A 25427-nucleotide genomic window follows, 5' to 3' on the forward strand; every position below is an offset into this window, starting at 1 on the left:
CTCCGAGAGGAAGTGGCCGGGGTGGGCGGAGCCCGGGGTCCCGGAGCGGCGGCTTTGGCCTCCGCACGGCCCGGTAATGAGGGGAAGGGGAGCCCCCGCCTGCGGCCGGCTGCTTTCCCTTGGGAAACACCCACCGGTTAAACCAGTCACCGTCCGGACACACCGGCCCGCCCTGACACCAGGAAAAGCCGGGTCTGAACGCCCAACGCAAATCACGGCTTCCCGGTCAGCGCGGGGTGATTGCTGGTGCCTCGGGTAGGGACAGGGTAGAGCGTGACACAGCAGAGCTGCTGAGACCAGAACAGAGGGTGAGAGGGTGAGGAGAGGATCCTGCCCCTCTGCTGGGCTCTGGGGAGACCCCCCCCTGCAGTCCTGATCCAGCTCTGGGGCAGCAGCCCAAGAGGGACGTGGAGCTGTTGGAGCGAGTGCAGAGGAGGCCATGGGGATGCTGCGAGGGCTGGAGCAGCTCTGCTCTGGAGCCAGGCTGAGAGAGCTGGGCTGGGTCAGCCTGGAGAAGAGAAGGCTCCTGAAGGGGAGACCTGAGAGCAGCTCCCGTGCCTGAAGGGGCTGCAGGAAACCTGGAGAGGGGCTTGGGACAAGGGATGTAGGGACAGGCCAAGGGGAATGGCTTTAACCTGCCAGAGGGGAGACTGAGCTGAGCTCTGAGGCAGAAGCTCTTCCCTGTGAGGGTGCTGAGGCGCTGGCACAGGGTGCCCAGAGAAGCTGTGGCTGCCCCATCCCTGGCAGTGTTCAAGGCCAGGTTGGACACAGGGGCTTGGAGCAAGCTGCTCTAGTGGAAGGTGTCCCTGCCCATGGCAAGGGTTGGGACTGGATGAGCTTTAAGGTCCCCATCCATCTAAAGCCAGGCTGGGATTCTGTGATTCTATGAAGGTTTGATCTAGAGCCATCCAATTTTACCAGGCAAGCAGGCTTCAAATTGGATCCAAACTGGAGAAGGTCTCTATAGACAAAAGCTTTTGGAAAAAGAGCTTTTATTGAAAGGATCCTTCTTCAGGATGATTCATGGATGGGAGGAAGCTGCTCAGAGCAGATTATCAGATGTCATAAGTCAAAGCCAGGGAAGAATGCCCTGGTTCTGGCAGCACTGTCAGTGTTCTGAAAGGCACATTCCAGTCATCTCCTCGACTCAGTCTGCACGACCGAGCTGGTGATAAGACACAAAAGCAGCCTTTTTCATTTCAAGCAGCACAAAAAGCACCAAGAGGAGGACTGAAACACTGGAATGACCCTGGGAACGCGCTGTCCTTGTTAGTCTCCAGTGAACAGAATGCTGTGGTATGGCATTGTGCTTCCTGAGCAGCACCAGTGCTTCCACAGTTCCTGCATTTCCTCAAGTTCCATCTAAAGTCCTAAATGACAGCCTGGGGGTTGGATGTGCTTCACTTGTGTGCAGGCATGGAACAAAGCCAGCCATTCCCTTCCTCACAACACGCTCTCAGTGGTTACTGGGCCTGCACACAGACCAGGCACCACTCACCACCTGGCCCCATGTCCCCTTCAGAAGGCTGGGACAGGGTTTGAAGCCATCAGCCCGCACAGGGCTGAGGGAGCAGGAAACCCTGAAGGACCAGCACTTGTAAACACATGACAAAAATAGAAAGAAAATGAAAGAGTTGTGACAAGAGCAGAAAAAAATGTCAATGTAATCTAAAAAAAGACACAACTGTAGCACTGAGCTGCAAGGTCCTGGAAATGGGCTGTTAGATTTCCTAAGCGGCTGAAATGCTGCCCAGTGATGATGCTGATTCGGTACAGCCAAAGATTTGCTGTTTCTCAACACAGCTCTACTTCTTCCTTTTTTACATTTTATCTTAATGATAGGTATCTGAGCTTAAGAGGCACTGAAGGAAGATCTGAGCCTTCCCTAGCATGTTCTCGATAGTTGTAGAGGCTGAGGTATGATCATTAAACTACTGACCTGATGGATCCTACAGTAATTTATTAACTATTTTTTCCGCATCCCATCATTCTCCAATGAAGCATATTCTTAGCATAAGTGTATTCTCCCCTCCTAGCATAAAGTCTCATTGTAGGTTGGGTTTTATTTGGTCACTAATGAAGGGCACTGGGGATGGCCCAAGATACGTCTTTGTTCACCCTCTGCCATGGCATTGTGCTGCCCAGGGGCAGGAGTGCCCGTTCCCTCCTCTGGTGCCTGTGGTACATGTCCTCCTGGCCAGTAGAGCGAAGGAGTTTCTCAACTTCTGTGAGCTTTAATGGTGCAAGTTCCTGTGGGTGGGAACTCCCTCCTCTGTGCACCACACAGGCACGGCCCTGCGTGGGGGACCGCAGGATTTCTACAGTAAGAAATTATCACTTCAGATAGCAGAGGTAACAAGGCCAAGGGCAAGGTCCTGCCCCTGGGTTTATTAGGGCAGTCCCAAGCACAGCTACAGGCTGGGTGAGACTGGATGGAGCAGCCCTGAGGAGAAGGACTTGGGCTGCTGGTCAATGAGAAGCTCCCCATGACCCAGCTTCAGTGAGTGCTTGAGCCTGGAACCCCCCCCATGTGCTGGGCTGCACCCCCAGAGTGTGAGCTGGGTCTGACCCCAGAGCATTGGCTCTGGGTCAGGGAGGGGATCCTGCCCCTCTGCTGTGCTCTGTGGAGACCCCCCCTGCAGCCCTGATCCAGCTCTGGGGCAACAGCACAAGAGGGAGGTGAAGCTGCTGAAGTGAGTCCAGAGGAGGCCACGGAGCTGCTGCGAGGGCTGGAGCAGCTCTGCTCTGGAGTCAGGCTGAGAGAGCTGGGCTGGGTCAGCCTGGAGAAGAGAACCAGGAAGACCTTAGAACAGTCTGTGATTTTATGATGCCTGATTCCTTACATGCCCAAATCCTTGTATTTAGAATCATAGAATCATCTTGATGTACAGGTGTAGCCAAGACAGCTTTGTTGTGCCTCCCTTCAGCAAAGTGTCACCCACAGGCTGCACAGTTGTTGGAAGTGGAAAGAATGGAATCACATATCGGATGAATACAGATACAGTGGTGAGGGATGGGGCTGAGTGCAGTGTTCTGCTCAGGCCTTAGTGGGAAAAAAAGAGAGTAAAATGAGTAAAGCATTAAAGTGAGGTGGTAAAAGATGAAAAATCAAACAAAATGGAAGAGAAAGGATGGAGACAGCTACTTTTGGGTAGAAAACTGGCCAAGACAACCAGTTTGGAGTTCTGAGGAAGGAAACTGCCCTGCATTTCATGAGGTGACCATTCTTGAGAAACAGGATGGTGTGTAAACACATATCTGAGCTTACTATCAGGTTCATCAGAACAGAAACAGCCCACAAAGGCTGAGGTTGGCTGTTTGGCTCATGAGAGTGAAACATATAAATGTTACTGGTTGGTAACAGGGGCAGGAAGGTACCTGAGAGGTGTTTGGGTTTTGCTGTTTCCAGCGGTGCCAGATGCAGATTGCTCAGGGATTGCAGCCCACCTACAGGGTGGGCACAAGGGCTGGCCTCTGGACTACAGGGACCTGAGGGACCAGGGTGGGATGATCCAAAACTGTCAGCCTCCACCACGACCACCAGCAGATTTTACATGTAACCTTACCGAATACAGCCAATAACTCAGATGACTGCAGCCCAAAGAATATCCCGCCACATCAGTAACCCCTTCTCTTTCTGTAAGAAGCCAACTAGTAGCCTGACAGCTGTGTCCCAAACAGCAGGAGAGGTTTGGGCAGGACTTGTGGGGTCTTTAGGGTCAGTTCTCAGCTGTTGGTGGAACCACAACGGGGTAAGGCAGCTCTGGGAAGGATGACCCAGAGCCTCAGGACTTGTGCTGCTGGAAGCTTGGGTGTTCTCATGTTTCAGTCCAGACTGACTCTTCATGGCCATCGGATACTTGTTTTCTCTTACATTAACATCACCCTTGCTCTTAAGGGAGATGTGTTTACTGCTGTGTTTACTCCCTGAAGTTTCATAGAGAATAACTGTATCCTTCCTCAGCATTCAGGTTTTTGGTTTTGTTGTTTTTTTTTTTGTTAAACAAATCATTTCAAGATCCTTACATATTAAAAAATCAGGATTACCCTGTAATTATTCTGCAGTCATATTTGAAGTTGGTCTCCCTTGATTAAAAGTGAGCAGAGCTGCATACAGAATTCCAGAGAAGGTTACAGCAGAGCTCTGTAGAATGGTATTAAAGTTTTCCCCTCCTGGAAATATGTCAGTTGATAAGTGCTTTTCATCAGGGCTGCTTCATGTTGGCAGTTCGCAGGCATCTTGAGATCAACAAATACACCCAGACTTTTCTCTTCTTTTGTCCTTTCCAACTGATGAGCTCCCAGCTTGCTGCAGAGATTCTTCCTAGTAATTCCCAAGTGTATGACCTTGGACTTTCACTATTAAATTTCATCCCATTTCCAAATGTGCCAGCTCTCAATATTATCCAACTCTTCCAGCAACATGGATATTCTCCCTGCACTGCCACTGCCTCCCAACTTTGTGTCATCAGCAAACACCACCAGCTCACTCCTCCCTTTTGTTCCAAGGCCTGCCTGAACAATCCTGTGCAGGATCAGGAGAGCGTGGCCTGCTGGTCACTGTGGCCAGCACCGAGAGCTGCAGCTCATGGAGGGCCTCATAGCCCGGGCACCTTCTGCTCTCTTCCCTTTGCAGTCCGCAGGTGGTGACTCTTTGAGGTGCTCTCCATTAATTTACTGGATCCAGTCTTGAACCTGCTGACTCCAAGTCATTTCTTAAGGAGCTCAGCTCCACCCTCACCGTCTGCCTTTCCACCCAAACCGTGGCCATCTGCCTGCAGCCAGCTTCTCACCTACCCAACAGCTCCCCAGAAGAACCATACATTTGCCATGTGGCATTGGTTTTAGTATCTTACTAAATCCAGTTAGATTAAACCTATTATCTATCCATTGTCTAGAAAACAATTATCAAAGGTAAAATCTTACCTAAATTCAGTCTATCTTTAGTAAAGCTGTGTTACATATTTACCTTATTTTCCATTTACTTGTCTGTCCCAAACTACTTTTTCCTTTATGTTTTTTTTTTCGAAGCTTTTAATGTTCTGGAGGTCTGACTAACAGGTCCCTAAATGACTGGCTTGCTTCTCCTCCTGCTGCTTAAAACCAGTGAGTGCTTCAGTTGCTCCTCAGTAATTCATTCCCAACTCACAAATTAAAAACTTTGTCCTGGATGAGTGAGGATACGTTCCAGGTCTGTGGGCCTGGGAACACCTTGTTCCCTGAGCTGCATGTCAGGTTCTCCCCTTGGATACAGTAATTCCCATTTCCATAAAATAATTCTCACCAGCTATCATGCTCTGCCCTGACCAACATGGAAAATAGAGGGAAAAGTCATTTAACACAGGGCCATATCTAAAAAAGACTGTAACAGAAGAAATGGAGAGACTCAGAACCCAAGACATGGAAAGCCTCCATGTGGTGTGTTTAACTGTATTGTAAAACCAGCGCCAAGAAGACAAGGGGCGTCCCTGAAATGAGAGCTGGAAGTGCCTGGCTTTTCCAGTCACAGTGATGGCACTCCAGCTAGTTCCCCCTCTTTAAAGAGCAGAAGGAGCAACCAGCAGGTTCCGGGTGTCCAGGAGTCAGCTCCCTGAAGTAGGTCACATTTGATCTCCGTCCAGACCCACTGCAAAAGGCAACCATTTAGCAGCGACCTTTCAAAATTCATACTCTTCCTAACGCTGTCAACACACATCCTTGTCAGGTACAGCTATACCGCCTGCTTTTGGTTGTAAACGGGCCAGGAATCCTGTTTTCCCCTTCAGTTACCTGTATTTCGTCCAAAGTTCCTCTGAAGGTACATATTGACATTCAGATCACATTTGCATTCCCATGATGGCTTGTTGTTGGAAAAAATCCCATTATAGGGACTGGTTAACTTCCTTTCAAGTGTTTACTGTCCCTGACCAAGGATAGAAACTAGAAAACAACTCACTGCCCAGCTTATATCTGAGTTTAAAGACACGGGATCCTGTGTTTTGTATTGTTCTCTCTGAACGTTAATGCTACTTCTAGCTTAAACACGACTTAATGACAGACTGAAGTCCATCTGTTACAATGACTAGCCTTGGACTCAGAGGAGGAGTCCTGTGGATAATTTAGGAGTGCATTTTATAGTTCCTTGCAAGCAAACATTTCGTTTCAGATCGAGACGAACACGAGGAGCAGGTGGAAATACCTCTCAAAAGCACGACCTGACCTACATACAGCACTGTGAAACGGAGATGTGTACAAAGCACTCATGACCCATCACAGTCGCAACAAAACCCACCTGCAAACCTTGCTGCTGGAAAGGAACTCCTTTGCACCAGCTTCGGTTTGGGAGCTGCGATGCTTCCTGCCAACCGTACCCCGCTGCCATTTGCTCTTCAGCTTTCCTGTGCCTGTCTGTTCCTTAAGGGTCATATCCCTTCTCTTTATCACCTGGCTCTCCGTGTCCATGTGGGTTTTGGCTCGTGTGCCTCCTGTTGGCTCCCTGCTCCCCATTACCTCATGCTCCAGGAGCTGCGGGCTGCGCAGTGTCTGCCGATGGCACGGGGCCACCCATGTTCTTAGAGCTGAGCTGAATGTCACAAAGGCGAAGCGGGCCACAAGACCTCGTGCACAAAGTGGCTTTTACCGACGGACAGGGTGTTTCTGTGCGGGCTGAGAGCCGAGGAGCACCCCGGGGGCAGTACTCCCCTCAGCACCCACTTCCAGCCCGCCTCCGTTGCCTGCCTCACAGCTCGGCCGAGGCGCCCGCAAACCTCCTCCGGCACCGTCCGTACCGGGACCAGCGCGGACGGGGGAGAACCACCCCGCAGGGCTGTAAAGAGGAAGGGGGGAGCCCGCTTTACCTGCTGCGGGGCTCCGGAGAGGGGGGGTACGGGGGACCGGGCTGCGAGCGGCGCTGCCGCCATGGGCTCCCCTCAGCGCTGAGGGGACGGGGGGGGGGGGGGGGGGGGCAGCGCCGGCTCCCCCAGGGCGGTGGCTGCGCCGCGGGAGGCGGGAACGGGGCGCGCCCGGCCCCGCCCCTCGGAGGAGGAGGAGGAGGAGGAGGGCGCGCGCCTGTCCCCGCGTCCCGTGCGGCCGCCATGTTGTTGTGGCTGTGAGCGGCGGCGCAGGCGGCCCAGGAGCGCAGCGACCCCGGCCCAGGCAGGAGGCCGCGCCCCGGGACGGGGCTGTGGGGGCTCCGCGCCATGCCCTGCCCCGCGGTAAGGAGCTGCCGGGGGTGTCCGGCCGTGCTGCGCTGTCTTGTCGGGCCGCGGGTGGGCCGGCCTGCCGGGCCCGGGCCTGGAGGAGGGCGGCCGGGCTGTCAGCGGCGGGGCCGCGGCCCGGCACGCCCCCTCGGGGTGAGGGGCGCCGGCGGGGCCTGGGCTGCTGCGCTCCGCTGTGCTGTGCTGCGTGTGCGGGCTCGGGCTGAGGCGCTCGTCAGGCTCCGCGGCCGGGGGTGACGGCGGCGGCCTCCTCCTCCTCCGCGGGCAGGCAGCGCTGCCGTCCCGGGCGGCGGCGGTGGCAGCGCGTTCGTCCGCCGCGGAGCTCGGGCTGCGCGGCCGAGGGAGGTGGGCTCCGGCCTGCGGGCCTGGCTGCCCGGCCCGCGGCGTGCGGCTCAGCTGGGGGATCGCCTCATGGCGTTGGCAGCCGTGGTCCCCGTGCTTGGCTTCTCCTGCTGCTTTGGTCGGGGTATCGGCTGTGTTCAACTGCCCTTGTGCGCGGGGCCAAAATTCCCGTTCCCTTTATAAGCGGGGTTTGTTAAGGCTTTTTAATTGCGTAGTTTTGGCCTTTAATTGTGCCTCTTCCCCATGTTCCTCTTAACAGTCCCGTTCTTTTGGTGGGATCTGAGCAGATGTTGCCCTTCTCTGGTGAGTAGTGTTTTGCCCCCTCCGTGCTCCATTCCCCCCAACGTGGTGTTCAGCGTGTAGCATTGAAGCTGTTCCCTTTTCTGTTCATCATTTTAGGGATTGTTGCTTTATCACCAGATGAGACCTCCTATTCCTTCACATCTCCCTGCACAGGAAGCTGTTTTCTTTCCTTTTCACACACCCTTCCCTCACTGGGGGGAAGGCTGAGTAGGAGCTTGTAACTCCTGCAGGCTTCACCCCTGACGAGCAGTCTCCTGTGTGCTTTGCCTGTTTGTTTTGTCGTGTGATGAGCCCGTGTAACCATGTGCAGTTGTGTAGTGAATCATGTCAGGTGGTGCTGAGCAGGAAGGTGCAGCTTGGCTTTATGGTGAATATAAAGGCATGTGTAAATGCCTAGGTGAGCCCATTGGAAAGGGATGGTAGTGGGACTGAAAGAGCTATGGCAGGTTTCTTGTAATACCTGTCATGCTCTAAGCTTTTAGCTAAAAAGCTGAGGTGCCTTTTGTGTGCTGTTATATAAAACATGTGCCGTAGTGTAAGAAAATTAACTTTTTATTGGAGGTGAAGGAGTTTACCTGAAGCGGTGCTTGTAGATAATGCCAGGGGAGGAGGCTGCCATCTGATAGTGGCATTGCTTCAGCTGTTACTGATCACAGTGGCTTTGGAAGACAGTAAAAGTTCTTTCTGTCATGGCACAGGAAATAGTGTGAAGTGTAAGTGTTGAAACTTTCTGCAGATAAGCAAAGGCGGGGCGTGGGGCTCTGAAGTGCTTCAGTGACAAGTGTTCCCATTGCCTGCTTCTGCAGTCTGGGGAGGGGCAACTGTGTGGGAATCGTGTTGAGCAGTGGTGGCTTTTGATTGCACTAAAAGGTGCTCCTGTCCTACTTCACATTACAGAAGTGGTAGATCGAGGCTCAAGCCTGGTTCTCTTGCTGACAGTATTGTAGGTCTCCATCTAGGGTGCTGTTAGTATCCATGACATAACCTGTCTGCACTGGCAGTTATTAAAATACCGACGTTAGCCTGCTTAAGTGATGCAAACCACAAGTGGTACCGAGTAGGTGGAATAGTTCAGCTTGAGAAGCTCTTTTTTATTTCTCTTTTTCCCCATAAAAGTGGCCATCCCCAGCTGGAGGAGGTACAAGTGCAGCATGGCCATGCTTCTGAAGACAGGCGATACAGTATTGTATCTCAGCTCTCATTCCACCTACGTGCAACCCGCAATGGTGGAGAGTTGTTGTCAGCCTTCTGAGAGTAGGAGGAACGTGGCTATGCAGTGCTTTGCTGGCAATTAGCGTGGAAAAGGAGTAACTTAAGGAGAAAGGTGCTGTGAGGCTGCTGGAGTAACAGGTCTGCAAGGAGCAGGTAGCAAGGAAGAAGGAATCCTCTCTGGAGGAATAGGAGGAACAGGGGAAGCATCCAGCATAAAGTTGGAGTTCTTTTCACCTGCACAGGTCAAAAGGATGAGATGGTCATTTCTGCTCTGGTAGCTTCCTCCTGGGATGTGGAGCTGGATATAATGAGAGGGGACTCTTCTGCTTGATATCGGTGTTGTCTTCCAGAGCATGTGACTCCAAATAGTGTGTTAGTGCTTATCAGATATCATAAACAGAATGGAAAGTCCAGATACTTAAATATGCACTTGTTTCATACATAGTTGCTTTCATTGGCTGACTCAAACTAATAGATGTTATATTTTTTTCAAGATAAGCTTTTAAATATACATTTTCCAAGCCACAGTGTGTGCAACTGTTCTTCATGTGTCTCTCTCTTGACTAGCTGGTGATGTAAAAGATCTGCCTGTTAGATCCCGTATGGGTTTTAACTCGTGATGTGTAGTTCCACCCTTCTTCTAGATATTGGTGTCATAACTTTCCAGTGCTGTTGGGAGGGCTTTAGGAATATGTCTAGCATTCAGTCCTTGCTGTAATTCTTGTGAATTAACTGCATTGCTAAAAGATAACTATTTCTTTACCTTTGTGGTGCTTCAGATTTTTGGGGGGACTGAATGATTTGCATGAAAGACCTAGAAGAGAAGTTTGTCCTAATCTAGGAATTAGAAATACTGATGTTTTACTGAGGCTTCGTGGTACCTAGTAAAGAACTGAAGACCTCTGCTCCTTGTGCTTTACAACTTCTGCCTTGGATACACTAATCCTGAATGGTGCAGGGTTGCTGCATTTGGACTGGTGCATTGACTTGCACGTGTGTCAGCTTCCTGTGCCTGCTCCTTGTGGGCTGGGCAGCAGGCACAGACTACAGTATTCTCTGGTGTCAACTGATCTGGAATGTGGCTGATAACAGAAACAGCCAAGACTTTGTCCCCTTGCTTTGGGTTGAGCAGGTGAGGATGACAGACAGAACATACTGATACCACAGAAATTTAATTGCAAACTAGAGCATGAGTAGCCCAGACCTGTTCTTCCCCTCGTCTGATGAGTAGGTTCTGCTAGTGTGTAAATGTGGTGAACACCAACTGGCTGTAGTGATTCTGGGAGGTAATGCTCTATCCCATGAGGAAGGCCTCAAATAAGTCCCTGCCGCTCTGAGGCGAAGGGAAGAACAGCTTTGGTTAGCAGGGAAGAAGAGGGCAGTATCCTGCTGAAACCAGTGGTGTCTTTCATCCTCAGTTTGTTAGGAAGTGTCTGGGTTGTGTGGCTCCAAGCTGGAGGTGCTCTGTTCTCCTCCAGTAAGTAGCAATATGGCCTAGAAGTGAAGCGTGGAACTGCAGCACCACAGCATGCAAAGTGAGATGGGGAAGAAGAGCAGAGCAGGAGGCTCTCTGGAACATTAGTTGAAATGGATAAGCTATTTCTGGGGTCACTGATGTCCCTTGAAAGCACTGTTTTTAAAGGCTTAACTTTAAAATACAGTTGCTGATTCCTAGCTTTGACTCATCTTCTAAACCACCTCTGACCTAAAGCTTAATGTAAAGTTTAGCAAGCAGCAGTTGGTTCCTCATGTGAGTGTGGTGGCAAGCTGAGCAAGAGCTGGAAGGATGCTCAGTAGATCTGATGGAGGGCAACTGGGTGCTTTGGAGGCATTGTTCCTCCTGAGGGTGTTAATGCTGAAAGTAGTGGCACCAAAATAACCTTGGCATGATCCAGTTTGAAGTTTTTCTGATCTGAGTGTATATATGTATAGGTGAGGCAGCTAATGCCTCTGTAAGAGTGATCATGTAGGTGGTAGAACCCTTCCAAACTCTGACAAGGGGAGGAAAAAAAACCCAACCTGTGAAAAAACCTGCCTGAGTGGTTCTTATTCTGCCTTGGATTTCAAAAGACTTGAAGCTGGATGGCCCTTTTTAGGTGACATTGCAACTAAACTTCTATAAGCTGCTGTATTCAAGTATTAGCACTTCTGAACAAGTTAATACTCTGAACAAGATTCTAGTGGAGCTTAATTTTAGAGCGAGTAGTCTGTTGTTTTTCTTCTTGACTGGGAATGAAGTGAAAGGCTCTGAAGCAGCATTGATAGGATAGCTTGGGGGCAGGCTGCTGTACAAGCTGTCAGTCATGCCAGGAATGAAATGTGTCCTCAGTAACACATGCTGATCAATCTGAAGTAGTATTAAATCCCTCTTTTAGCGATATCAAATTAAAAACAGTGAATTGCAAACGCTTGAAAGTGCAACTTTGCAGTTCAGTATAGCTGAAAGAGGACAGAACATCAAAGAAGCCAAGCCTTAGATGAGTACTATAGGTGAAAAGCAAAGCAAGCTGCCTTTTGTCTTGCTCAGCACATCTCACTGTCATTTTGGGTGTTCATTGTGATTGAGTGACATGATGAAAATGAAGCTGGGTGTGCTGGATGGCTTTCGTCTGAGATGCACATCTAGCTGATGCTTTCACTGACTTGATCAAACTCTTGATCTCCAGTATATGAATAATATGGTAGTGGTCAGCTCAAGGGTTTTAGCTAGTTATCTGGTGAAGTATTAGGTGTAGTGCTAGCTGGGAAGCCGGAGTTTTGCTTGGAAAATTACTGTCACCTGTGGAATTAGCTTGAAGCTGGAATGAAATCAGGAGCTTGGTGTTAGTCCCTGGCTCCTTAGGAGGAGCTGGGCTTTTGGGAGGACAGGCCAGCACCCCGTTGTGGTGTGCTCTCTGCAGTGAGAGCTGTAAGAGGGCATTTCAAATGTCCGAACCTTGTGAGTGTGGATGGCAAGGCAGGCTGCCACGGGCCTCTGACCTTCCAGAGCACGACCTGGAGACAGTGAAGAGCCATGCAGGAGAGACTTGTGTTCTGACACTTGAGCTTTGATACTGATATTGAACTGTCTGCTTCCTCTCTGTTGTGTATGTTGATCTTGAGCTGTATGTTCTGTTCTTCCCTCCATGTGCTTTTAGTCCAGTTGCTGCTGTATTTTCTGCAGTGACACTTCCCATCCAAAGGTTGGATGGGGCTTCTCCACAGGCTCCTCTATTGTGGTGGCTGGGGAGAGTGCATGCTGCTGGGGAGAAAAAGTGGAAGCTTTCAGTGTGAGGAGAGCTTAGAAAGTGATTTTGCTTCATGGGCAAGCACCTGAATGTCAGAGCTCTCATAGCACTGCCTTTTTTTTATCTTCTGGCAAAGCTTTAAAACACGAAGCTGTGATTGCATTTTCACTTGGTTACAGGAAGAATCAATCCAAATGTGCTTTTCTGCCTGCAGGATTAGGTCCCTGGGCTGCTCAGCATTCCTGTTAGACCCTGTGAGATGGAAGCAGGATTTAGGTGCTTGCTTTCTTCAGCTGGGGCAGTTCTGCAGGGTATCTTGAGCTGCTTTGTCTTGGATTAATAATTTCAGACCTAAAGTTATTCTTTACTGTGATTATCTGTAGGAGATGTGCAGGATCTACCCTCTCAGGTCCTTACTGGGAAGAGTATTGGGAAAGATTTGTTTCAGTGTGATCTCAGCTTCCTACTTTTCAAGGAAACAACATTGTCCAAGTAACTTATACTGGTGTGTGCTTCTCTCATGCTGTAAGTGCACTGTTCCCGTGACTTGCACCAAAGGCTCTTGTCTGTGGTCTTTCTTACCCTGTTTTAAAAGTGTGGAAAGATTTCCCATCAGGGAAACCAAGCGAAAAGCTCTGCATCATGCTTTAACTGAGATTTCTGAAACACAATAGCTTGAACTAGAGATCCCTGGCTTGGGTGCCTGGCTGTATGGGAGGGCTCTTGTGGACACGAGGCCAGTAGTCTCTTTTTAGGTATTTTGATTGTTCTGGTGCTTTACAAGGTTCAGTTCCTAGAGCATACAGTGAGTATGAAGAGAAGTAACGCACTTCAAATTGAGTTTGTGGAGGGAGGAAGACTGCTGCATTGCTATGATTATTTGTAGTTTTTCTTTCCAATACCAGAGGTTTATGTGCTGGTATAGACATTATTTATAAAAACACTGTTAGGACAGTTTTCTGTTGCCCTTTTGTGGGCCTCATTTGCTTCTGCAGCTCTGGGCCTGGAAACTAGGGCTATAATCAAAGCATTAATTCTGTAGCATTACCTGGAAGGCCAAGGCTTCAGGAAGAAATAAAAATAGTTTCACTTTCCCTGTGCCTTTAAAGAAGGGTTTTGACTCCTGGATCGCTGGGGAATGGGCAGGATTTTGACAGAATGAGGCTGTTTTCTCTAGCGCTGCTTTCTCACTCCTGGAAGTGCCTGGAGGAGCTGCTTCCAGGCACCTGTGTGAGGAGAGGACAGGAATGCCTCTCTGTGCTGGAAGGCATAGGCTGAGAGCCAGTCTGCAGACAAGAAGTTGGCTTGCTGACTGCTCCTGGAGAGTGGAGCAGAGGCAGGAGCTGCCCACAGGTATTTGCTGTCTCCTCAGCTCACCCCTGGGAGTAGCCCCTTGGGGGGTGATGGGGGTCAGAAGCCTTGCAAGGCCTGCGAGTGTGACTCCTCGGGTTCTCAGTGCTTTGGCTGTTCTGCAGGTGGGGTTCGGATTTTTTTGAGGGGGTTTCTGTACAGCTGGTGGCAGGATTTCAGAAAATAGGTGGAAAATCAGATCTTTGGGTCTTCCGCTCATGCAGAGTTTAGCATTTCATAGGTCAAGGGCAGAATGCTAGAACTTTGCTTTCAGTTTGCTTACTGGACGTGGTAGTTGGAAGTACTGAAGAGTTGGCTGAAACTGAAGGCTGAATTAAAGAACTGGTAACAAAATTAGCACCCAGAGGGATACAAACAATTCACTTGTATCTACTGCAGCACTGGAACTGCTCGTGACCGTGGAGCCTTCATACTTTAACATCCTGCAGTGGGTGTTACATGGGTAGCATAACTCTCTCTTCAGCGTGAAGCCTCAATTCTGTTGTGCAGCAGAGGTTAGAATGGTCCAGTCTCCTAGCTGATGTAGTATTAAGCTCTGTCCTATCACTCTGCATGCTTTCAAAATGAGTTTCCAGCTGAAGTTGCTCAGGGAAGTGGTTGTGACTGAGTCTGGAGTTGGTGGAAAGGGTTTCCCTGGAATTTCCTACCTGGTAGTTAGAAGGTGACCAGCAGCCTGACTCCGTGTTTTCTCTGCAGGTAGATCAGGAAAGGGAGCAAGGTGGTTGCTGTGGTGGCTGATTTGATCTCTTGTAGCCTTAATTGACCTAAATGTGTACCTGGGAAAGCTTTACTTACTGCATTGCTATCTGTAAGCTTGTAATTGCTATCATTGAAATTTAAACCGGAGATAAATGAGATGCTGTGAAGTTCTGTTGGTAATTATAGTGTTTGTTGCATCCTTGAGAGGGTTTGAGACCTTTTCAGACCTCCTGGATCTGTTGCAGCTGAGCTCTGTGCAGTTTTACTTGCCTCCAGCCTTCAGTGCCTTCTCTGACTCTCAACTGCTGTTCTCAAAGCTGACCTTTGCTGTTCTGTAGGTTTGCTATAAGTTCAGGCTTTTCAGATACTTGTCTGTGTCCTGACAAAGAACAGATGAGCCCGAAGGAGAGGCTGCGAGAGGAAAACTTACCTGCCATGCTGCAGAGCAGCTTTACTTGAGAATGGATGTGAGGGCATTGCTCTATCCATTCTGCAGTCAGTTTGCTATGGGCTAGAGTAGAAACGCCTCTCAGTGATGTGAGCTGATAGCTTTGGTTTTATTGTTCTATTTGTGTTTTCCTTATTTAAGAACAAATCTGTTACTGTACTGTGGGCATGTTGATCCAAGAAACCTGACTAGACTGTAAGCAGGTTGCATTTCCAGGTTAGTTTGATTGTTTTCCTTTAATAGATGGAGGCTGAATGCAGGTGAAGTGTGTATAATGTAAACTTGCAAGTCTCTGGCCTCTGCCTGCAGAACTTTTACTACTTTCCATCTGAGCACTGTGCGTTTCTAACAGTGAATAAGCTTTTCATCAAGTGAATGACTAATCCTTATCAAACAAGTGTTCATCTTTACAATTAAGCATTCCTGTTCTTTAATTACATGGTGATGGGTGGACACACTGGTCATGGGTGCATTTGAGACTTCAGATTCTTCATTTTCTCCCGCTCTGGTAGCAGGAATTTGCTGTGAACGGGGCATTATATTCTGGTTGGATACCCATTATAATTAAATCATCATCTTTGTCTATGCTCAGTGAACCTTTCTTTGAGTAACTTCCAAAAGAATGCACCTTTTTTCTCTTTGGGAAAATCTGAACTCTGAGGAAAAAGGAGGAAGATGGAACAAGGTGAATATTTTGAGGTCTGCTGGGCTTTCCTTGTAGGTTTGGCTGATGGATTATCGTCAAGGCATAGTTGTTTCCTAATGCAGAACACAATAGCTTGCTTGTTTTCTTTTGCTCTGGACTTGAATCTCTTAATCCCTCCAGACTCAAGCATGAGTATCACATGGTTTGAGGTGTTTGGTTAGTGTATTTCACTGCTGCAGAGCATCCCTGTACATAACAGATGAGTAAACTCAGACTGCAGATAGAAGGCACATGGAAATTTTCAGTTCTGGAGAATCCAGTTGAAGTGTTTAGTATTTTGTTGCTGGGTTTTGTTCTGGCAAAACCAGGGGGAAGCAGAGTTAAACTGCTGAGTAAGGAGACCAGATCTCTGCTCTGGAGCTCCTACCTGGGTCATGATAAAAATGTCTGCAACTTCACTATACTGAGAGTGTGCCTGTATGTCCAGAACACCTCCATGTGTTCAAACCACGTATTAGGGTATTGATGTGGAAACTTCCTTGGTGGTAGTACAGCTCATCCCAGGTCCTTCCTTCAGAATCTATGACTATATGGGACACCGGCCTTAAAAGTAATACTCATAAAACTTGGTTAAAGAATAATAAAGAATAGTAAATATTGATTAAAAGAGAATTCCAGAAAACAGAAATTTCTTGTATAGTACCTACATGCCTGGTCACTGTCATGTTGCTTTCCCCCCCTTCAGTTCTGCAGGCTTTAGTAGCTGGAACCAAACTGGCTTTCACATGTCAAACTGGCATTTTAGCTTCTGAATGACAGGCTCAGCACTGATCTGTGAGAGGACTAGGCAAGCTGAGTATGTTGGGGGTTCTAAAACAGTGGCATTCCCTAAAATGCTGAAGTATGATGATGAACTGAGGGTGGTGAACACACTCTGCTGATCTGGAAGATGCTGATCTTGATTCTTGATGCTGCTTTGTAGAATTTGGTCCATTAAACCCAGGAACACTCTTGCTTTGCTTGGCATAGCTTCAGTAACTGACTGTACCCACTGTTGAAGCCTCTGCTTCTTCCCAGGCTGTTTCACTCCCAACAGAAGAAATGCAGGAATAATTGGGGAGCTCTAGTCATGGTGGTTCTATACTTAGCTCATTAGTCCAGGCAAATTATCTTTTGCTTCTCAAATGTTGACTGGTAAGCTGGCTTAGGAGCTCTCTAGCTTTCAATTGCTACAGCACTCGTGCCTCTGCAATACACAGCATAGACACTTCTTCCTGTGAGCTCTGAAAGGCTGGTGATAACCTACCAGTAGAAGGGTCTAAAGGTGGGAATATTTTGCTAATTCCCTGAGAAAAGCAATGCCAATCCTGCTGTTGTAATCAACGTGGAGTCAGAAGCAGTCTTGCAACCTGCTTGATGCGCTGCTCACCTGCGAGGGTGGTGGTGGTTCATTGCTGGCCCTGCCCGCACTGGGGGGTGCGGTGCTCATGTGGAGCCCCGGGAACTGTGGACAGAAGGATTTAGCTTGGTTTACCCAGTGTAAGATTGGCATAACGAGGACAGTAGGAGCTATTTCTTGCTTCCATTTGTTTGAAGCCTAGCTTTCTCCTGAGCTGTTTGTAGAAGGTACAAGTTGAGGTGCTCCTGTCCTTTTGAGGGTCACACCCACAGGCCTATTAGTTTTAATAGCGTTGTTGCATCATTCCTTGACCGCCATCTCCTCATTCAGCACTGAGGTATGAGGACTTTTCCTCTTGCATAAGACAGCTTGAACTGCTCTGGTTGGGGAGGAAACAGCGTGGCAGCTCACTGGAGAGTAAGCTGTGTGTGTGCTGTGCCCTGTAGCTTACTTTTCTACCCATGATTTCAATTTATGGTCCAGTATTCTGAGCTGCCCCAGCGCTATGTCCAGCTGCCTGAGACCTGGCCAGTGCTCACCCAGAGGTGGTGATTCTCTGGCCACCCCTTGCTGAAGCAGTGCCTTTACTGCTCCTAGCATGCTCTTTGCTCCTGCACCCAGATTGATCAGCATTCAGATCAGACACCTAGGAGGGCTAGGCCTTGTGTACTTGAATGTGCTTCGAGTCCCAGAATAGCAATATGGTTAATCTGCCTCAACTCCTGTCAATTTCTAAGTATATAAACCGACTGCTATTGTGTTTTCTGATTCTTACAACAAAACTCAGGGTTTAGTTTCATCATAAACACTTGCTCCCATGTGTCAATGCCAGCAGACCAAGGGATGCACTAATAAAGAATTCTTCTAAAACCGTGCTGCAGGTTCAGTAACATTTGTCATAGGGCTAAGGCGACTTCACTTACCAAAGGTGAGGAGTGATAAAACATGCTTTGTCAAAAGGATTTCGTCTGAAGTGACTTGTATCATGAAAAGGACATGGAGGGACTTAAGTTTTTGTGTGTGAATTACCATATTAGAAGCAGGCAGGTGGCTGGGACCGGTCTAGTTAAGCTGCAGTTTAAAGAAAGGCCAAATGCCAAAAACAAGTCCAAACCCTAATTTATGTGCTTAAACTGCGCAGTTTTTATACCGACTCTTGCCAAGACAACTGAAGAATTCCTAGGGCTGGTTTGAATTTGCAGGCAGGGTTTGGAGTGCGGCGGCTGCCTCTGCAGGTGCACAGAGCACTCGGGGCTCCTCAGGTGGTGTGGGTGGTGGGAAGACCCGTGGGAATGTGGAGCTGGTGCTGTGGAGCCCATTGTGGTGCAGTTGCTGATGTAGCCAGTTGGGTTGTTTATTGCTTGTGAAAGGTCAGGTTTTGAACTTCCATGAATTGATGAACAGTAAATGTTAAACTGGGCTTGGAGCACCTGTTTTGGAGAATTTCAATCCTCTTGGTTGACTCTGGGAAACTTAGGAGAAAGAATGGGGTCCCTGTGAGGGGTTGGTGTTCTTAAGGTCATCAAATCCCAGCCTGGTTTGGGTTGGAAGGGACCTTAAAGTGTCTCCAGCTCCAGCCCCTGCCACAGGCAGGGACACCTTCCACTAGAGCAGCTTGCTCCAAGCCCTGTCCAACCTGGTTGTGATGGATCTATGGAGGTATTTGCAGCAAACTAAAATGTGGAAGCTGAAGGAACACCCTGAGGGGCCAGTTCAGAGGATGAAGATCACTTGTGGTAAAACAACCTGGTGCCTCCATCACATTTGCAAAAGAAAACTGAGTTGGCACCATATTTCATAGCAATTAGTCAGGTTTCGCCATTGTGTTCTCCCCAAGGGATCGTGCTAAGGGGTGTTGAAAGACTTGACTTAGCAGAGCTCATACATGTTGAAACAGATACGATGCTTGAGACCTGTCTGAAGGATGTGTTGTTGTTAGCTGACTTCGGAAGAGCAGCTTCCTTGTAACCCCTCAAATCATGACCTGGGTACTTGGGTTACTTTAATAACACTTGATCTGGAACTCAGAGTTTAAACATCTGGTAGTTTATTGCAGGTGAGAATGTGGAAGAGGAAGCTGCAACTCTTCCCATGAAGCTGGGGTTCCACAGCTCGTGCTGTGTGAGTGACAGCTCAGCCCCTCTGTGGAATTCAGAGCATCTTTGCCTGGTGCTGCTGTGTTCCTCCAGCATAGAGCTTTTTGTAACCTTTAAACTCTGTAAGAATAGAACAGGGATTTCTCCTGTTAAAACCTGCATTTGTTTAAAGAGTTGGCTCCAACTGAGTCACCTATGTCCTACATCTCTAGATCTCAGTTATTTAAATACCAAGGTGTGTGTCACCCTAAACTTACTGGGTGGGTAAGCTTTTCCTTGAACAGAAAGAAGTGAATGTGACCTGTAGCAAGCAGCCTTGCCTGTGTGCTTACACCTTCTTCATTCTGCAGTTTTGTTAATGTTGGGTGCTAAGCTTCCAGTTTAGGATTTAGGAGTTGTTCTACCTGTGAAATCTTGGTGATTCATCCAAATGCATCTGAGAAGAGTGTCTGACCTCAGCCTTGCCTTGGAAGGGATGTGATGTATGTATATCTGATGTCAGTTTTACAGCTTCTTTTTGGGGGAGGAACGAGGAAAAGTCTTTATTAATGCCTCATCTAAACAGAATAGGCTGGGTGAATGCTATAACATATACTGGGTATATGGAATATCTTGTAGTGCTGGGTGGTGAAGTAGCTTCAATGGAAGGGTCTGAAGGCTGCAGTCCTGAAGTAAGGAATCAGTCTAGTTAGGTTTGCTGTAGTTTCACGCCTCACTGAGTTTTCAAAGGTAGAAGTGGCAGATTTTGTATAAACCAGTGGGAATGAATTCTGTCCTGTCTTAATATCTCAGGGGAGCTTGATGTAAAGTTTTCACAGAATTTGCTGAGACTGAGCAGGTTTAATGGGACTTAAGATGAGTTAAGTGCATTGGAACTCCACTGTGGTTCTTTCTTTCCCAGTATTTGAACTGCCACAAGTGACAGTGTTTCTGGCAGACAGGTTTGAGGCAGAAATCTGCGACTTAACCTTTGCTTCAGTGTTGTGTCAGCACACTGCATATTCTGAGTTGAGCTTGCAGTCCGAGTGCTGTATTCAGCATGACTAGACTGATACCCTGAAAGGGAGTTTTCAATACAGTGCTTCTAGACAGGGTTGCTGCAGGTAAAGCATTTAACAAGAGCTTCTGCAAGCACTTCATTTTGTTTCTGTAGGTGAAATGGTCCTGATGCTAAAGCTGCTGTCTTACAACAGCCTTCAGTAGGTAGAATGCTGCTGGTGTGCTGCAGTCTGGGGTAGGTACAGTCAAGGGAGGGGATTCTCCTCCTCTGCTGTGCTCTGGGGAGTCCTCCCCCTGCAGTCCTGATCCAGCTCTGGGGCAACATCACAAGAGGGATACGGAGCTGTTGGAGTGAGTCCAGAGGAGGCCACGGAGATGCTGTGAGGGTCCTTTCTAACCCAGACCATCCTCTGATTCCATGATCTGTGGTTCACGCTGACTGGAGCTAAGAAATACTGTCTGCCTTACAGCACTGGGGTCTTGGGCTGAACGTCTGGTGCAGGAAGGCCTGAATGCTGAAAGCATGGCCTTTTCTGGTTTCCAATTGTCCCTCGACAATGCAGCTCCTGAAACTGTTCTGTCTCTCAGCCAGACTGAGTTTGAAAGCATCCGCAGCAGAACACACAGTTCTCCTAGGCTTTGCCTCTGCTGCTGCCTGGCACTGGTTGTGCCTGTGGTGCTACTCAAGCTGTACTCAGGAGTTACGTGGGAAGGGGATGCAGACACGTTCCTTTTGCTCAGAAGTCTTTTATTAATTGTTAACTGAACCAGTTGAATTGCTGGTTTTGTTTAGTATGTGTGGTTAAGATTTGATGTGTTAACTTGATAAATGCTCATGGGTTTTCCACAGGTAAAATGTGCTTAGTCCTTGTGGGTTATGGATTATGGTTATTGGATTGGTGGTTGTTAAGGCAGCTGTCTATTGAATTCAGTAGTGAGAACTAATGCACTGAAACTTCGTGCTGGAAAGTTACTCAGTAACTGGTTAACAGCAGAAAATCCTGCTGGTGAGCTTGGGAAGGTGAAACGAAAAAAGTACAAACCACAAATTATGTATTTCAGAGCCTGTTCCTGGAGGTAATAAAGCTTTCATTGATATCTGTGCTCAGGCAGATACTCCTCCTGGCTCTAGCAAGACTGAACATGTTGTTACTCATGTTGGTTAACTCCTGTACCTCTCGCTCTTATTTCTGAGTTTTCATCTTGACTGCAGACAAAATGATTCTCTGTCACTTGCTGTGATGCTGAAGAGACAGGATTGCTTCAGCCCTCCTTGGAGGGCAATGGAACACGCATGTTGCCTGTCTGCTGGGCTCTGAGTTACTGCAGGGTATTGGCAGGTCTCTTCATGAGATCCTGTAGCAGGCTGAGGTAGAAGCCAGGCTGATAGCACATTTAATCTGGTTTTGATTTGCCAAGAGCTCAAAGGTAGATACAAAAAGCACTTTGTCCTGGTTGCTCTCCGGAAGACTGACACTTGAAGCATTCTTTCTGTTGCCTATTCACTTCTTTTCCCAGCGTGCTGCTCTTGCTAAGTGAGGCTCATTGCTTTCCAGAAGTCACTTCCACTGGCCAGGTTCAAAGGCGTTCACATGTAGGTTAAACTTCTCACACCAACAATTTTGAATGAGGTGCTTGTTTGAACACTTCCAATTTCCATCCTGTCAGTGTAAGTCAGTGAAACTTCTCTGGCAACTGGTATCTCTTCTGTGAAACCAAGTGTGCCAGGGCTGAATCTGACTGCTGCCTTCCATCAGCTCCTTGAGGCTGAGTCTGCCTTCCTTCTGTTGAATGAGAGAAGAGCAGGACTGAAGGTGTTCTTAGATCAGTGCAGAAGAAGCTCTAGAGAGCCATGGTCTTTGGGGTTCTGGTGGACTCTCCAGACAATCGTTCCTGCTTATTTATGCTTTATTGCGGAGGGGATCAAAGTCTGACAGAACCCCTGGAAATACTGTGTCCATGTTCTGGTTTTTTTATACATTATGATAAACCTTTGTCATTGCTAATCTCAAGTGTGTAGATAAAGCCTGAGTCTTTACCTCGCTGGGTAGTCTTCACGTGGGCACTCTGAAGCTCTGTTCATCAGGGGCTGAATTTTCTCATGCAGATTGGAGCTGTGCGAGAATTTCCCTGGCATTGCAGGTGATCACAAAGTATGCAGTTTAAGCTGAGCTTGGTTTCCTGCTGTTATTTCATGCTTTTGGGGTTTCTGTTTGCATTTACCTCAGTTTAGCAATAATTAACTCAAAGCATTGAAGTGATTGAGTGGTTCTGCTGGGAGAACGAACCAAGAACCATAATGCAATAAGCGTTATTGCAGCTTCCTGGTAATGAAATTCCAGTAGTGGGATACTTGATTTAATTTTTAAGCTCTGGAAAAATAGTGGTGGTGACAGAAGGACTTTATAACTGACTCTCACTTGGGCAGCTACTTAATGCTAGCAAAAAGCTTGGGGGATGCAGGAAGAATTGCAGTGGTTTTCCAGCTGTGGAGGAATGTGCTTTCCTATAGGGAATGTCTTGTGAGCTGCTTGTTTTTCACATCTGAACACCAAAGAATGTGGTGTGGAGCTATGTCTTTAATGGCTGATGCTGCCACAGCCTGAATGACACTGTTTACATCCTTCTAGTGATGCTCTCTAAGTGTATTTAAGCTGGAAACTGCAGAGTTAAGGACACTTGGATGTTGCTGCCCTGTCCTCCTGCCAAACCATTCAGCTGAATCGAGCATTGCCTGTCTCCTGAAGTGGGTGTTCAACATAGGTAAGAACTGCACACTAAGGGATAGAATGGGGGCCTTTTGGAAAAGAGACCAGGTCAGACCCAAAATCTGGCTTTAGGTGAGAAGAATCTTACTTCAGGCCTCTAGAGCAGTGTTTGTGTACAGCTGGCCTGGCTGTAGCACTAAGGATGCTTCCAGTTAAGGTGAATCTCTTGGCTGTAGGTGGCTTTGGCGGTGTTCTTGGCATGAAGACTCATTTAACAAACGCTGCTGTAGGGAAGGTACAGACACAGCCTCCAAAGACCCCACTAAAGAGCTCTGCAGAACTTTGCCTTGTGTAGGGCCAGCTCTGACTCAGAGTGTAAGCACGTGGTTAAATCTAGAGCAGTATCCCTGCACAGAGCAGAGTTGTGGAGGCTCCAGCCTCACCAGTGAGGGAACCAGTTCTATCCCAGGTCGCACACCAACTCAAAACCTTGTTTCTTGTCTCACCGTGTACTGTTGTACTTGCCTTTAGGCACTGGTTTGCAGCTCTATAGGAGGAAGCACAGCTGTATGCTCTGCTGAGCACCCAATGGCTAATGGGCACTGCCTGGCAGTGGCTGCCAGTGTGGAGGTGGTGGCCCAAAGGCAGTGCCTGTGTGCAGATGCTCTTCATGTGCAGGGAGGTATTGTTTACAGGCAACATTAGATGTTGATGCTGTTCCACACAATTTCAGAAGGTTCTTGTGTAATAGAAGCCAACTTTTGATAGTTTGTCTTACTGAATTTTCTATCAGTTTTACAGATAGTGCCGTGGGATTAGTATTGCATCTGAAATATGGTTATTTGGAGCAATTATTGAAGAACTCAAGGTAAATGCGTATAGAACAATGAAATCATAGAATTATAGAATTGTTTGGGTTGGAAGGGACCTTAAAGCTCATCCAGTTCCAACTCCTGCCACGGGCAGGGACACCTTCCACTGGAGCAGCTTGCTCCAAGCCCCTGTGTCCAACCTGGCCTTGAACACTGCCAGGGATGGGGCAGCCACAGCTTCTCTGGGCACCCTGTGCCAGCGCCTCAGCACCCTCACAGGGAAGAGCTTCTGCCTAAGAGCTCAGCTCAGTCTCCCCTCTGGCAGGTTAAAGCCATTCCCCTTGGCCTGTCCCTACATCCCTTGTCCCAAGCCCCTCTCCAGCTTTCCTGCAGCCCCTTCAGGCACTGGAGCTGCTCTCAGGTCTCCCCTTCAGGAGCCTTCTCTTCTCCAGGCTGACCCAGCCCAGCTCTCTCAGCCTGGCTCCAGAGCAGAGCTGCTCCAGCCCCCGCAGCATCTCCATGGCCTCCTCTGGACTCACTCTAACAGGTCCCTAGTGGTTTAAGTAGTGGCCTTAGGGTACTTTATTGGCATTGTGGAAGCTGGCTATCGTATTAACAGAACCATTCTAAATATACTTCAGCATTGCATTCTTGAGGAATTGTGACGCCAGGACTTGAATATGAATGCATCTTACATATGAGAATGACAGAACAGCACATATTAACCTTGGAGGTAGTGTTTCTCCCAGCATGGCTTGGGGTATGGTACAGTTAGCTTTTGCTTTTGATGTGTTATGCCAACTCAGTATTGTGTGGCTGTTCAAATGTCTGCTGCTTTCTTGTCTCTGAGCTTGCTCCTGGCTAATAGAAAGAAAGTGCAGGGGCACTTTCTGGACTATCCTAAGAGTCAAACTGTCTGCAGAGCACTGCCTAGCACAGCTGTCCTGCTCTCAGTGAGGATGGACTTCCGTGGCTATGGAATCAGTTAAATATCATCTCTCTAAACACGATCTTAAACTGCCTGGTCTCCTTGGCAGATCTAGAACTAGACAGTCTTGTAACCATACCAACCCTTCAGGCTATCTGAAGCTGGGTTTTATTGCAGGAAGATGCGCGGATGACCCGAAGGAGGACTTTGGTAGGCTGAGGAAGTCTTTGTTGCGGTTGTCCTTCTTCCTGCCCATACCACCAGGAGATGGGTGTGTTTTTCGCAGGGGAATGAACATCTACGTGAAGTCATAAGCAGCAGGTTCTATTGTGAGAGGCATTAGTTGACAAGTTGAAGGGAGGTAGCCTTGAATGCCAGAAGACGGGACTGGTGATGACTGGTGGAGGATATATACCTTGCTTCAGACTTCTCTTCAAGTGCCTAGGGTTGCTGATGGAATTTGACAGACAGGTTGTACCAGAGACTGGAGGTAGTTGTCGTGGGGTTGGGACTCTAAAGTGGAGGGTAAGGCAAGGGGAAAATTGCTGCATTAATTTCCATATCTGTACAAGGCCCATACATTAAACATACCCTGCTACAAACCTCCCTCTCCTGCCCTCCCTCTGTGGAAGCAAATGCCAGGCTTCAGTCCCTCACTCGTGCTGCTTTTATCCTTCCCAGTGCTGCTGTCAGACCCGCTCTGCTCCATGCTCTGGCAGTCTTGCCCAAGCCCTTTGCTGTGAACACCACTGGTGCAGCCCTTGATTGAGCAGTGGAAGCCTGAGCAAGTGTTGCTGGCCGGTTTTCAAGTCTGACATCATAGCCAAGAATTAGATGGCTCTCTTTCACCATGGGGCTAATGAAATAATTCCTCCTGTGTTATTCATTAACTCCCATTTCATTCAGTGGCTCCTGGGAGGATAACGAGTATGGCAGAGGTGAACTTGCATACGTTTCTGCCATCCTTCTGTAAGATAAACAGGAGTTAAAGCTGTGGCAGGCCAAGTGGAAGCATGGCCGTGATGCCTCACTGAGGCAGGT

The 25427-nt window shown here is 48.3% G+C and overlaps 1 protein-coding gene across 5 annotated transcripts in view; it reads left to right on the forward strand.

Moving 5' to 3' along the window:
• Positions 1-7035: 7035 nt before the first annotated feature.
• The window catches only part of MTMR3 (myotubularin related protein 3), a 74768-nt gene continuing 56376 nt past the window's right edge, over positions 7036-25427 (forward strand). For 4 of the 5 annotated variants that reach the window (XM_057410913.1, XM_057410940.1, XM_057410949.1 and 1 more), the window contains exon 1: positions 7036-7193. The gene's annotated coding sequence lies outside the window, so the exon portion shown is untranslated. Of the gene's footprint in view, positions 7194-7797; positions 7842-25427 lie in introns of all 5 variants that reach the window. The other variant, XM_057410924.1, reaches the window with a different exon arrangement.

The sequence above is a fragment of the Pezoporus wallicus genome, unplaced genomic scaffold (assembly GCF_028554395.1).
Source record: "Pezoporus wallicus isolate ANWC-B61680 ecotype Strahan unplaced genomic scaffold, APGP_CSIRO_Pwel_v1 contig_8226, whole genome shotgun sequence".
Classification (NCBI taxonomy): Eukaryota; Metazoa; Chordata; class Aves; order Psittaciformes; family Psittacidae; genus Pezoporus; species Pezoporus wallicus.